At 35.1% G+C, this 12,326-nt stretch overlaps 2 long non-coding RNA genes across 2 annotated transcripts; one reads left to right on the forward strand and one right to left on the reverse strand.

Annotated features, from left to right (window-relative positions):
* The first annotated feature begins 3,666 nt into the window (after positions 1-3,666).
* Positions 3,667-6,293, forward strand: LOC127966208 (uncharacterized). Its single transcript, XR_008155568.1, has 2 exons — positions 3,667-3,985; positions 5,746-6,293. It is a non-coding gene; the product is annotated as an uncharacterized LOC127966208 (long non-coding RNA).
* Positions 6,294-11,576: 5,283 nt separating this feature from the next.
* Positions 11,577-12,312, reverse strand: LOC127966201 (uncharacterized). Its single transcript, XR_008155561.1, has 2 exons — positions 12,202-12,312; positions 11,577-12,042 (listed from the first exon to the last, which is right to left on the reverse strand). It is a non-coding gene; the product is annotated as an uncharacterized LOC127966201 (long non-coding RNA).
* Positions 12,313-12,326: the final 14 nt, after the last annotated feature.

The raw sequence follows: 12,326 nt of genomic DNA on the forward strand, positions 1-12,326 counted from the left end.
TTTATTAGCGATCACAACTATTTCTTTATACCAGCAGAATCAATTTGAAACAAAGTCGTATTAATAATGCATCACTGTATTAAGGGCTGCTTTTATTTGTTTACATATACAATGAAAACGAAACTTTGTGGTTTTGTAAAAAAAACAAATAGGATTTCCTTTCTGTGAACAAATTAAGCCTGTCACAAAAATGAAATTAAACTTTGCACATATAGGTTGTTACGTGTCACACAGTTTTTCCCAAATATATTTCAATGATTTATTCCTTGATTGTATATACACTGAAAAAATGGCAATGGGCAGATTGTTCAATTTGCACAAATGCATTTCGTATTTCCTACATGATTATTTTGTTTCTCATCTAAACATATTTTAGTCTTGTGCCATTTATTTAATGCTGACGAATGTTCAACCTGTTAGAAATAATCATGTTTAAATTATACAAATTTATTGTGTTTTCTCTGGAAACCCCGCCCCCTGTGGATACGCAAAGGAAAAACAGTTCGCCATTTTCTCTCTTGCTTTGGATGCAACGCTAAACCTTGAAGGTAATTAACATTTTGAACTGAAATGCTATTGAGAATCAGTTTGTATTCAGTTTTTAACATATTTTCACTGAGGTAAACGTTTTTATGTAAGTTACCTTAAAGTTTCTGATTTCATGGAAAGGCAAAAGTTAGTGCGAATGTTTAACAGTAACAGGTTACCTGTTTAACATTATGACTTTTATTAACATTTTTCAAATTGTGTACATTCCTTAAGGCATATGTATTCGTATTTTATTCTGTGTATGACAACTAATTATCTTCAGGGAGGGATGGCACCAAATACTTGGTGGTGTAACGTTAGGGGATATAAGTTACTTACAGAACGTTTAGGCCTTCTGGCTGAACTATGTATCTTTTAAACTTGATCACAAAGAAAATACTTGTTATTCTCTGTTTATTTCGAATTCTCTTTTAAAGAAAGTCATTTCACTTGGCCCCTTAATTGCAACGAATGGAAAAATCATGCTTTTCGGGGGGGAAACGGGGTGGGGGAGGGGATTTTACAGAACGTAATCAACTTAAATTGGGAAATACCAAAAAAACACAAAATGCATGCCACACTCAAATTTACTGTCATATTTCAAATCCGCACTAAAATCGTATATGCTCTTGTGTTTTATGCTGGAAAATAGTTATTTCCGGTTCGCGAACGAATTGTTCAATTTAATCGGTTCTTAGTGAACCGTTTGAACCAGTTCACCAAATCGAATTGAATCGTTTGAAACGGTTCGCGTCTCCAGTAAGCATTAATCCACAAATGATTTAAGCTGTTAAACTTTTTAAGGTGGCTGACACTCACTCTGAGTCAAAATAAAACAGTATCCCGGAGTAATTCATTTACTCAAACAGGGTCCCCCAGGGGTCTATCCTTGCACCATTGCTTTTTTCAATTTATATGCTGCCTCTGGGGTCTATTTTTAAGAAACATAATGTATCATTTCATTGTTATGCCGATGATACGCAATTTTATTTACCTTTTAACAATACTAAATCTCCTATCTTTGAGTGTCTTGAGGAAATTAAGGGCTGGATGTCTCAAAATTTCTTAAAACTAAACGACAATAAATCAGAGATTATTGTTTTTGGCAGTAGTAAGTCAGTAAATTTGGGACCATTGGAAATTTATAACAAACTGGTGGTAAAAAATTTGGGGGTGCTTTTTGATAACGTTTTCAAGTTCGACAACAAATTAATGCTGTTGTAAAATCCTGTTTGTTTCATTTGCGACTCCTGGCAAAGGCCAAATCTTTTCTCTCCTTTAGAGATCTGGAGAAATCAATTCATGCATTTGTCTTTTCTCATTTGGAGTACTGCAATTCACTTTATACAGGGATCAGTCAGTCAGCATTATCACGGCTACAGGCTGTTCAAAATGCTGCAGCCAGGATGCTGACTGGCACAAGAAAACGGGAGCACATTACTCCAATTATTTTCTCTCTTAGTTGGCTGCCGGTACACTTCCAAATTGAGTACAAAATTTTAGTGATGGTTTTTAAATCTCTAAATGGGTTGGCACCCATTTACCTCAGAGACCTTTTAAAGTTTCATACTTCTACGAGATCCCTTAGGTCCTCAAACCAGCTGCTCCTACTTTTACCTAGGTCCCGATTAAAGCTTAGAGGGGACCGGTCTTTTTCGGTTATTGGTCCCAAACTTTGGAATGCATTACCTCAAAAGATTAGGGCGGTAAATTCTTTGTCCGTTTTTAAAAAGGAGTCAAAATCTTATCTGTTGTCAAAAGCTTTTTCTACTACTTGATGACTGTATTAATCATATATCAAAATTTTCTATTTTTTAAATTGTATTTGATTTATTTTGGAATTGTTTTGTACAGCACCTTGGGCAGCAGTGTTGCTGTAATTTGTGTGCTTTATAAATAAATAAACATAAACATAAACAAACTCAAACAGTACACTGACTGAACTGCTGTGAAGATGAACACCGAGCCGAGCCAGATAATGAACGAACACGCCCACTGCTGGAGCGCTTCTCGTTCTCGAGTCAAGAACCGGTTGCATCGGTTGTCGGATCACCAGTACACTGAACCAACTGAACTGAGAATCGTGATACTGCGCATGCGTGTAATCTGCGCATGCGTGTAATTTAGAGGAGAAAATTAAATGTGTAAACTATCAAGACAAAACTTTTGCAAATGGTAATCTTCCAAGTCTATGGCGGTTAAAATAGCAAGTAATCCACAAATCACATGCATGCTGGAAGCCTAGTCAGTACGAATCACGGATAGACTAAGATCTATTAAAAACATTAACTACTGGTCACTAATGAAAGCTCATAGTAAGCCTTACTGTTACAATAATAATTTATCACTTTATTTTTTTTAAGTTAAAGGGGGGGTGAAATGCTATTTCATGCATACTGAGTTTTTTACACTGTTAAAGAGTTGGATTCCCATGCTAAACATGGACAAAGTTTCAAAAATTAAGTTGTACGTTTGAAGGAGTATTTCTGTTCCAAAAATACTCCTTCCGGTTTGTCACAAGTTTCGGAAAGTTTTTTTCGAGTATGGCTCTGTGTGACGTTAGATGGAGCGGAATTTCCTTATATGGGTCCTAAGGGCACGTTTGCCGGAAGAGCGCGCACTCCCGTATAGCAGAGCACTGAGAGCACAACAGACTTCACTGATCAGAGCGAGAGCGTCGCGAAATGTCACAAAAGGAGTGTGTTTTTGGTTGCCAGGGCAAGACAACCCTGCACAGATTACCAAAGAAAAAACAGCATTAAGGGACCAGTGGATGGAGTTTATTTTTACAGAGCATCAACGGAGTTGTGCAAGTGTTTGTGTTTGTTCCCTGCATTTCTAAAATGCTTGTTTTACAAACAAAGCCCAGTTTGACGACGGATTTGCGTATCGTTTATTTCTTATGGATGATGCAATCCCAACGAAAAAGGGTCACGATTGTGTGTTGGAACCACACGCGGTGAGTAAAACTGCTTAAAATATCTCTGCCTCCTTGTTAGTGCGTCCGCCTCCCATCGGAGACCCGGGTTCGAGCCCCGCTCGGAGCGAGTCTGCTGCTGCTGCTCTCGTTCAGTTTCAGCCTTCACAGCTGTACAGCTTCCAAACGCTCTCAACGCAACTGGCGCTCGTGATTCTTTAGCTCCGCCCACTCGTGTTTTTCCGGGAAAAATCGGTACAGACTATCTTTCTCTTATGAATATAATAAAACTAAATACTTTTTGGAGTTATGAAGGATGCAGTATTACTCTATAGGTACTCAAGATTAACATGATATTGAGTGAAAACGAGCATTTCACCCCCCCTTTAAGAAGGAAATGTGCTCAATTCTCTAAAATCATTAACTAGCCAACCTCTGAGAAAATGTTATTGCTTTAAAACTAATGCATTTTTTTTTCTTATATTTTACAGATATGAGATTCACCTAGTCAATTTGACTTGCAAATACTCTATAGAAGTGGTGAGTATTTTTGTCAATCTACTGCAAGTACATTTGATTGCCTTTTTTCTGTTTTCAGTATTCCTCTCTATTAGGGCTGGGTAAAAAATATTGATTTCTCGATTTTAATCAATTCTCATTTTTCTGAACCAGTATCGATTCTTAAATCCCAGGAATCTATTAATCATCCTGTTTTCAGTTGATGAATGAATGGAACATTGTAGTGCACATCCCATCCAGTAACTCACAATAATCTTTGTGCTTTGTTATTATTGATATGAAACAAAGTCTCAGATTTCAAATTACGTCCATTTTCTTACTAAATTCAAAAACATAAATACCGTTTTGGCGCTGTGGCGTGAGATCGCTCAGGCTCAGCTCAAGAGAAGCACATGATCTTCTCTTCCTCAATAATACCAGTTACAGCGCGAAATAAACATGAATGAGCATTAGGGCTGACAACTAATATTCTAAATTTTAATATATATTCAAAAAGGTGAAAATTAGAAACGAAGGTGAACATTTGAACACTATAAAAGAATTGTGTAATAGCAAAACCCAGTTAACCTTGAGATTTTTAGTAGAACAAAATATATGGATATGAGAACATGTACAACTAATTAGTGCTGGGCGGTTGACCAAAAATGTATACAGGTTTTTTTTGTTTTTTTTTCGGCTTATGACGGTTTAGGTGTCTAAACAAGCAGCATGTGCTGTCAGTGATTTCAGCCACTAGAGGCCGCTCTCACACTGTATAATGAAAACAGAGCCTTCTCAGCCGCTGCAGCAACAGACCCAACCCGGGAAACTTTGAGCCGCTCCAGCAGAGGACAAAACACGGAAAACTATCAGCAGGGATTTTTGCCGATAACTGACTGTTCCACCAATCAACTATCGGTGCCGATTAATCGGCAAAACCGATAAATCGGTCGACCTCTAATCCCGATGCACTGCATCCTCAATTTTCAATTTTACTTCACAAGTGATGTGAGCGAACGTGTGTTCACCTATTCGGGAAGTCGCAGTGACATTCCAGTTAAGGTTTCAAGGGAGTAAAGCTTGTTTATGCCATTAGGAAATTAAATTTGGTAAAATATTTTTTTTTTTAAATAAATGTTCATTTAAAAGCAGTGCTCATTCATCAGTGTATTATGTAACCATTAGAGATGCACACAAAGCTTGCATTTCCAGGTATGTCCCTCTTTGGTTGATTTATTTTCAAGATGGAGGCTCAACATGGCTTCCGCCATTAGAACAATTCACTCGTATGTATTTTAAATGGCAACTTACTTATACACTTACGAGAATACTTAATTAGTTGTTTGAATTGTATAAACATTGAGAACATATAATTTTGAAAGAACAAAGTGTTTTCGGCAAAAAAAAAAAAATCAACTTTAACTATTACACAGTGTAGCTTTAATTACTTTTGTCTCGACTCCCTCTGCTATTGTATGCTACCACCACAAAGCACATCAGTACATTATTATTGATATTCTGGAATTATCCATCTGCCTGCCGTAAGGTTGCTGACCACTGCACAATTGGGTATCTTTGATCTAAACTTGTAGGACTACCATCCACAATCCTAGAACTGAGGTCTAACAGTAATCTGTAATCAGTCATCTGTCTTACTTGGTCTTGTCTGGTTCTCATTATATACAAGTTCACATTTTTCATGTTATCTACATTATTAAATGATTGAAATTGCATTTGTTTGAATATTCCCAGAGCAGTGCCCGGTGTTCTGTCCAATGTCATTTTGTCTGTGCATTCTGCAGGACGATGACAAAGCCTTCATCCAAAAATCCACAGAGGAGACCACAGTGGGAATCTACATTCTCAAATTCCGTGACAGATCAGATGACATCGGGATTGTTCCGGAAGGCCAGAACATCTTGCAAGGCTTGGACAACTTTGCGTTAGCTATGGCAATGCTTTTTGGTCTTATGTAGGCCTATGCCTTAAATCTCAACTACCCACCTGAAATGAAAAATACATTTGAGGTACTGCAGAAGATAGTCTTCTGTTTTTTAGTAACTTGATACTGTTCATTTAATTCTGTAGCACATACATAAAAATGAGTTGTACTCTTAAAAGAAATGCATGAATTTGACTGATTATGATTTTAAAAATGAAAAAAAAAAGTCAAGGTATGCTTTTGACAACTTTATATTGTTCACCTTTTCCTCTACACCTGTTTGACGGTGTATTTGTCTTAATGTTTTTGTTGCAGTTACTGTATGAATGGTTATTACTGTTCACCTTCATGTTTGACTGTGCATTGTCTTTTACTTGAAGTGATGAATAAATGAAATGAGTAAAGTGATATGAGTACTGATGTGCTGTCATTGTTCATTGACATTTGTTCATGGAATCTAAGCTATTTTTAACTTCAGTCAGCTTATAGTATTCTAAAACTTAATCAGGTTAGTTTTATTTATTGAAACCTCAGCATATATGAATGCAAAATATAAAAATGTCATGTTAGTTTAACAAGCACAAATTATGTATCTTGAACATATATAAATCATGTTTATTTAAAAAACAAATTATGTATTTATAACATATAATAATCATGTTCGTTTAACAAGCAAAAATTATGTAGCTTTAACGTTTAAATCATGTTGCGTACACCTAATTTTATTATGTGCAACCGATGTACATATTTTTTTTTATGTTAATCCAACAGTTGTTTTTTTTCAGTGTACAGTATCCTCCTTAAGTATTGGAACAGTAAAGACAAAATTGTTCTGTTTGCTGTGGAGTCAAGAAATCTGTTAATATGATTAAAAGATGGATATGAGACAAAACTACAGAATGTCACATTTAATTATTGGGTGATTCAACACAAAGATGATAAGAAGATCAGCACTTTCATCTCCCTATCTGATGTGAGCAGAAGTATTGAAACCGTGTTTTCAATACAAGTGTTCAGCTGTGTCCTGTTGCATTAGTTCTTCAGATATTAAAAGCAGAGAATGTGTCTTATCAGTTATATCTATTACTTCTGCATTCTAAGACTTTCATTCGATGACGACACACACAAACTAAGATGAATTAAAATTTCTGTGAAACACACGGTTCACAGAAATGTGGATGCTAAATAAAAGAGGAAATCAGTTAGAACTATAAAAAAACAAAGATCATGGAGAAAGTTTGGAAACTACCGCCGACATGAGCAACCAACGGCGACCTGATCGACTGAGAAGAACAACAGTAGATGACAGACAAATCATAAAAGCTGAGAAAATGAAACCTAAAATACATGTCTGTAAAATTACTAACAACCTCCAGAAAGCTGGGGTGATGCTCTGTCAGTCTACAGTCCGCAGGAGAATCTGACACAGAATTAAAGAAGATACACAGAAAGATGCAAACCTCTGATCAGCACCAAACAAAGAAAGGGAAGATTCTTCACAAATGTGAAGTTGATGGACCGATGAGACAAAGATGAACCTTTATCTAAATAACTGGAAAGCAAAAGTGTGGATAAAAAAGGGAACTGCAAATGATCCTAAGCATACAATCTCATCTGTAAAGCTTGGTGGAGGTGGTGTCATGGCATGGGCTCTAGAACAAGACGTTTTCATGTTAATGATGACTTGATCTTGGCTACCAGTATTCAAGAAAATGCCACCAAACTCATTAGAAAGCGCTTCATATTGGATCAGGACACCAAAACACCCTGCCAGTTCAGTCAAGGACTTATCAGGGCAAAGAAATGTAAAGTCTTAAACTGCCCAAATCAATCTCCAGATTTAAATCCGATTGAACATTAATTTCACCATCTGAAGAGGGCACTAAAGACAGAAACTCCCCAGAACAAGCAACAGTTGGAATTGACTGAATTAAAGGCTGGAGAAAAGCATTTCGCTGCTCTGATTGCACATCAAATAGTGGGATAAACTCTAAAAGTGCTGTCCTTTTTATTTGGTAAAACATGTATGTGTTGAAGGACCTAATAATAAAATGTGACATTCTTTAGTTTTGTCGCATATTCATCTTTTAATCATATTTGCAAATGTCCTGACTCCACAGCAATTTTGTCTTTACTGTTCCGATACTTGTGAAGGCCACTATGTTCTGCAGATGATTTATACATAATGTAATAATATTTGTATTTTCTTATGAGGTGGAATTTTTTTGTTTTTGGTTGTTGTACTACTGTCTGTTCAAAATAAAAGAAAAGAAAAGAGAAGTACGTACTGAACCCATATATATATATATATATATATATATATATATATATATATATATATATATATATATATATATAAATCCATTGAATCAATACAAAACTTATTTTTCATATTGAAACTACACAACATTGTAAGTTGATCCACATATGACAGCCTCTGAACTTGGTCAATACTAATCTTATATAGACCTACCGGCACTGAACTGAAAATACATTCATCAGTCATCGCTTCCAAAACTAATTCAACAGATCATCTTGTTAATGCTATAAATTAATTATAGTGATAAAAGAAAATGTCATAATGAACATGAACAGCATCACATCAGAACACAGACATTCCACAATGACATTTCCCTTACATTCAGTTTCCAAAAGTTACATTCATTTGGTTTACCCGTGTTATGTTCTGTATTAACAAAAACATAAATGGCATTAATAAAGACTCTAACACTGACAAGCTACGCAATATTGCGTTCATAATCAAATGTGATTCATATAATGAACGCAATATTACGTAGCTTGTCAGTGATCAGCTCTGTGTATTAAATGCATCTGAATAATTTCCATCTGAAAGCACGTGATGGAGATTTGTACTTGTATGGGTACTATCACTGAATCAACTTTATTGATACGATGCGCATGACAATCACATGTGATTTATCCTAGAGCCCTTGTTTGTTGATAAAATATGCAATTCATAAATTGCATAAACGATAATGACCAAAACACCATCATGTATGCATAGCATAGCTTACTACAAATGGCCAAAGCGTTGATCACATGATGGCATTTAAAAACATGAGAGACACAGTGGAAGGGTATAAAACCCCCACAAATTCACGAGATATGTTTTCTAAAAGTTTAACCTCTTTTAACTTAACATGGCTTTCTATTCATCTCTTGTGCGAGACGTGTATGCAACAGTCATAGTCGTGCATCTAAATAAAGCGCCGAATATATGATCTGTGTGAATGGCTTGGTTTCAGTAGTATCCTAACCAATATCTCCTCCGCATTAAGCTTCTTTATTTCTCTTAGATTTTGAAAGGAAAATGCAGCAGTCGATAAGGCTGATAAGGCTTCCAGATGCACACCTAAAATTCAAACATTTTTGCATTTGAATGCAAATTAAAATTTTAAAGTCGACTAATATTTATTTTTATTTTTATTTTTTTATCCACAATCTCCTCATTTCAGTGTGTTTGTGTTCTGTTGGCTGTGTACTTGTCACTCATAATACACACCTTTAAATGGGAAAAGAGTGTGAAACTATCATGGTATATATAAAACATTCTTTCTATCATTATTGATGATGGTGTACCGTCGATAATTATAGATATCACCCAGGCCCAGGTGAAGCAGCATGCACTTGACCTGAACTTACAACCTACATTGCAATTCAAGCTTAGAATTGTTATTTAATAACTTTGAAGGAGCTCTTTTTCTGCTCACCAAAGCTGCACTTATTTAATCAGAAATACAGTGAAAACAGCAATATTGTGAAATAATAAAATTTTAAATAACTTTTCTGTCGTAATATAATGTTAAGTATTAAGTAAGTAATTTATTTTCAGCATTATTCCTCCAGCCTTCAGTGTCACTTGATTCTTCAGAAATCATTCTAATATGATAGGAGCTCCAATTATAATTGATGATAATTGAGCTGGAATTATTAAAAATGGTTCTTATGAATGTTGAAAATACTTTTTGTAGGGCTGCATGATATTGGAGAAAACTCAGATTTGTTATATTTAGTTTTTCTGCAATCTGGACAAAAATAAATCACCAGATGACTTGAATGGCTCTTTAAAAAAATAAACACACTAACTGGGGTGATTTTGTAGCTAAATATATCAGCATAGAAAATAAACAAATGACAAGCTTAGATAAATATAATAGAAAAAAAAAGATACAAATAAACAGTGCTGTATATTTTTTAGGTAAGTCTAGCAGTGTCCAGGTACGGAAATTGAATAATCAAATGTAAAACAACACTGCATAGTCTTCACTGTACAAAATCAATCTAATAATCTGTGTTTAAAGCGATAAAAGTGACTTATCTCAGGGTTTTGTTTGATTAACATTCATGACACAGAAAGAAACAGGAACATTAAACTGCTGTGAACCAATGCCATGGTCACCTGGGGTCGTTCACAGGTCGGTCACATTCACAGTATGTTTATTGGGTGATGGGTCTGTGATTATTTGTTAATCTAATAAAATGCTTGTCATTACCTTTTTTCTCTATAACTGTGAACCAGTGTTAATTTCTATAAAATTTATGAATAAAAATTCACTGACAAAAAGACGACAACGAGCTAAAACTATTTATGAATGACAAAAACTATTACGTAAATGCAATTGACATTTTCGTCAACTACCGTAATAAAAACTAGACGGTTAGGCAGGGAAGATTTGGGAAGAGATTTATTCAGATCGAATCTGCTACGTGGTTCGGAGGTTAGATGCATACATATGAGAAGCGCATCTCTTCATGCACGTACTCTTACACGTCTCCTGAATGTAGAATTACACACAAAATGATGTTGAATTGTTCACGTAAACAATTCATCACATCTTAATTCAACATTAACAGTAGGGAGAATGTATTTCAGTACATTGCATCCATTAAAGCTGTGCATTCAGTTTTAAAGGGAGAGCACCTTAATTTAGTTGCTACTGTCCGAGTCATTGATGTTAATCAAGCAACAAAAGACATAAAATCACTCAATGTTCTTGACTGAAAAAAATAAATAAAATTTTTACTACTCCTAAAGATTAATCTACATTTATTTAAAGAAAAAATGTTGAAAATGCTTGAAAGAATGAAGAACATGGTAAACTAGTGGTTATAAATAATGCAGAGTTAATTTATATAACATGGGAATTTCAGTTGTGGTTTTATTTAATTTTAACAAAGGCATGTTTTGTGTCACCCCAGTTAAACCAGTGTCTATCATGATAAAACCTTAATATCAAACTTCTATAATGAGTTTGGACATTCTAGAGAATTGCTTAATAAATGCAGAGAAATTAAAGCCATTAGATCTTAGCAGGCTAAATTTATTTAGATTTAGTTGACTAAAATCTTATGATATTTTGTAGACCAAAACTAAAGACAATTCAGATGACTAAACAATGACTAAAACTAAATCCGATTTTAGTCAAAAGACTTACTAAAATGAAATCTCTATGCTCTGCACTAAGACAAACGTCTGCAAAAGCTGTCTAAAAACAGAACCCAGGCCAGCTTTCACAGTGAATCAAGTTCTGAGTCTAATACTACTGCTATTCACTCCAGTCTGATTCTCACTTCTTTTTACCTTTTTTACAGGCTAGTTGTGGATTTTCTCAACATTGAGGGACACATTTTCTCCACCATTGATGAGGACAATTTCAGATCAACAGACAATGAAGACTAATTACCTTTATTCATCAGATTGCATTTATAAGCCCATTTCTTATCTACATAGTATATGTGTGTGTGTGTGTGTGTGTGTGTGTGTACATGAATGCATCATTTTAGTTTGTTTTAGTCATTTTAATAGAAGCATACTCATTTTAACTTATTTTCTGTCTTTAGAGGTCAGCATGTCATAAAAAGCAATAAAAATGGCATTTTATAATTTACAATAAATGGTATATGTGTTAAACCTTGCATTGTCTTTGAGTATTTAGACACAATGAAATATTTCAGATTAGCATTAGCTATGGGTGCACCGGAGACTCCATATTAGCTGGTTCTTTGATTTCTTGGGTTTCTTTGGCACGTCTGCTATGCAGACACAGCTGAATACAAAGTGTCCTTTAACTAATGAAGTTTTCAAATGATTCTTGGATAGACTCATAATCGTGGTCAGAGTCAGAGAGTTTCTGTGCTGTTTTTTTTTTTTTTTTTTTTTTTGGAGGAAGAAAAGGAAAGAATAGATTAGTGTACATAATATTTTAGCTCCTTGATGTGCTTTTCCAAGTATCATCAAATAAAGGTTAAACCTCATTAGAGCAACACATGTCTTCAAATGCAAAGAGAAACCAACCTGATGTGTGTGCTGCTTTGGGGCTTCTGACATACATGTTGTGCGGAGTGGCGCTCTCTGCTATTGATGAGCCTTTCTTAGGCAACTGTGGAGAGGGATGGTTTGAAGTCTAGCGGAGTTGAACA

Source organism: Carassius gibelio, chromosome B10 (assembly GCF_023724105.1).
Source record: "Carassius gibelio isolate Cgi1373 ecotype wild population from Czech Republic chromosome B10, carGib1.2-hapl.c, whole genome shotgun sequence".
NCBI classification, from domain to species: domain Eukaryota; kingdom Metazoa; phylum Chordata; class Actinopteri; order Cypriniformes; family Cyprinidae; genus Carassius; species Carassius gibelio.